The sequence below is a fragment of the Fulmarus glacialis genome, unplaced genomic scaffold, assembly GCF_000690835.1.
Source record: "Fulmarus glacialis isolate BGI_N327 unplaced genomic scaffold, ASM69083v1 scaffold39950, whole genome shotgun sequence".
Taxonomy (NCBI): Eukaryota; Metazoa; Chordata; class Aves; order Procellariiformes; family Procellariidae; genus Fulmarus; species Fulmarus glacialis.
The window spans coordinates 1-2907 of NW_009190323.1; positions in this window are offsets into that span (position 1 = coordinate 1).

Here is a 2907-nt window from a genome sequence, read left to right on the forward strand (position 1 = left end):
CCCCGCTGCCGGCCCGGGGGGTCTCCGCGCTCAGGAACCCCCCACCCGCGTCCGGGAGGAGGCGTGGAGGGGCGAGCGCGGCCCGCTCGGGCGGTACCTCTCTCCGGCGGGTGGTGGTGGTTTCTGTGCCTCTTCCTCTCGGTCAGGGTAACTTCGGTCGGCGTTTGTTTTCTGCTGCAGAGAAGTTAGAAATGGATTAATTCATAAAAGGAAGAAGAGCAGTCACGGAAACCTTCAAGTTGTGTGTTGAGGTGGTGCAGCACAGACTAACTGCGGTGTTAGGAAAATTATTTGGGAGGCAAGAGTGCAGTAGTTAGAAGGAGACGGTGTTGTTAAGAAACCTCTTGTATTAAGCTGTCCCCAAATATTTCCAAGGGTATTACATGCAATTGTGATTGCTTAAGAGATTGTAGACAAGCTTCTCTCTGTTTATGCAAATATAGAGAAAGAGAAAAGAAAAACACTTCCCCAGGCTACGGTATCATTTCCTTTCCTAAAATTGAAGATTGGATAGAGATTTTGGAAAATGTTCTCAACTTTTTCAACACCAGAAAAAAATCCCTACTAACATGTGGAGAGCTGTCCTCATTTGGGGAGGAACATGCTTTGGGAATGTCCTTTGCTGCTCGGGCAGTGAGGACGGTGCGGTATAGACTTGCATCCATGATGGGTTCCAGTGAAATGGAGGAAGATAGTTTTCTTTGATTAGAAGTGTAAACACACAGCTGTCTTAAAGTTCATTGCATATTTATGAGCGCAGCTGTGCAGTTTGTCTTTATGTAACAATTTTTAAGTTTTTTCCTTAGTCTTCTGTATATGCTGTGATTCCCATTTTTATTAATGTGCAATTATGTGTGTTACAACCTGTGTAACATCTTAGATGTTCTTAAAAGAAAAAGCTTAGTAAATTCAACCAATATTAAAGCAGATGGTGTTGAGATGTATTTCACTGTATTCATTTCAGAGAGTATAGCTATAAGGGAGAGAGCTTTAAAATAGCTTTCTGCTAGTTCTAGAAAGGATTATCTGCAGTGTAAGATTTGAGTTCAGGCTTCCATGCTGCAGAACCCGAAATAAAGTATATCCTTAAAGAGGTAAATATACAATTTCACAAAAGTCATAAACTGGAGACGTGCAGCATGAGGTCGAGGGTCTGGTTCTTGACTTAGAGCAGTGCTTTTTCCATTTGCACCGTGTGCCTTGCTTACTCAGGGTTCCTTGACAGCTATGTTTATCTTTCATCTTGACTTGTTCTCCCTTCACCTGAAGGTTCACATGTTGCATTTCCAGCCATTGAACATCTCCACCTACAGACTTGCAACTAATGTAGGCTTAAGTTTATTTTCCTTTAGCTTGAATTCCTTTGGAAGTTGCCAGCTACTTTGGCTTCCAACAAACTTACTTGTTGTTAGCAAAATACAATCTTTTTATTCTGCTGCAGTTTAGAGAGGTTTGTGGTTTATCTGATTTACTTTAGGAGACCTAAAGCGGAGATCTTATCGGCACAGTTGTTAAACAACCCAAGCCAGGCAGTGCAGCGTGGCAGATAATTTGTGTGTAAGTGAACTGTGTAACACAGATCCTTAAATCAAGAAGTCTCTGCTGGTGTATGAAGAGATCACGAGGGTGTTCTGTTCCACAGAAACCTCTTCACTGAGAAGTCCATGCTTAAGTTTTAATGTTAAAGGTGATGCACAGGTTTTCATAAGTTAAAATGGCCATCTAACCCATGTAAAAACAATGCATTACAGTTCCAAATTATATTTTATGCAGCAACATTTTGTTTTGGTTAGTGTGGGCAGGCTGCCTCGTTTGAGGTTTTGTCTGTATGGTCTCAGGAGTCCAATTAGCGCTACTTTAAATCTGCAGCGCTTACTTGGCCATGGAGGCAAATGTTAAAGCTGCTGAATATAAATCTCATTAGTATAGATGCACACTTTGTACCATATACCAGGGAATTACTAAAGGTCACCTCTCTACTCAGAGTTCTCTCTCATTATGAGAACTACAGTCTTGACGAGAAAAAGGTGTGTAATGTAATTTCAGTTAACTGGCATTAGCTCTGTTTGGTGGGGGAGAGGCCACAACAGTGTGAGCAGACCCTTCCCTGTTGGCACGTCAGGTGCAGATAAGCTTTTCTGTAGGTTTTGGTTAGTAAGTACTGATTTTTGAGGGAGGGGAAGCATATATGGGTCATGTTCTAATCTAAAATTGTTTGTAATTGTCTAGTAACATGATGATGCAGTGTAGGTGAAGCTGAAAATCATAATACCGAGCTGAAAAAAGGAGAAGATGGTCTCGAGACAGGGGTTTTCTACAGCTGAGGTTTTAGTAGGTAGTGGGATATCCCAGCGGGAGCTTCCCTTTTTTGTCTTTAAAACCAGTCTGGTGAAAGCACAGTGATACTCTGTTAGGGGACAGATTTGCTCTGCCTGAAGCATGGATCGTGTGGACAAGTGGGTCTTCTCACTTAATGCTTTGCTAAATTGTGAGTGCTTAGTTTCTAACCTACTGCCTGTTAAAAGTCATTGAAAGTCTCCCAAAGGCACACCAAATTAATTTCTACTTTTACTGAACCAAAGAGGCTAAGCTCCATTGGTAGCAAAGAGCTGTTGCTGCAGAGCCCGCTCTATTATATGTCTCTTTTGTTGCTGTAATGATCTGTGTGGAATAATTACAAAAGCTTGTTTGTTTGAATGACTAAAACCAGTACAGTGAGGTGAATACTTCGTCTGCAAAATGACATGTTTCCTGAACGTTTGGCTTAGTAGTAATTGTACAAGGAAAATGCGGTTTGCAATACTGGCCTAACAGCACATACTCCGCAGTAAAATTAGAGGTAGCTTTCCAGAATGGTCTTGTGTTCTGCTATAATACTATATATGTTGTTCTTATGCAGATTATCTC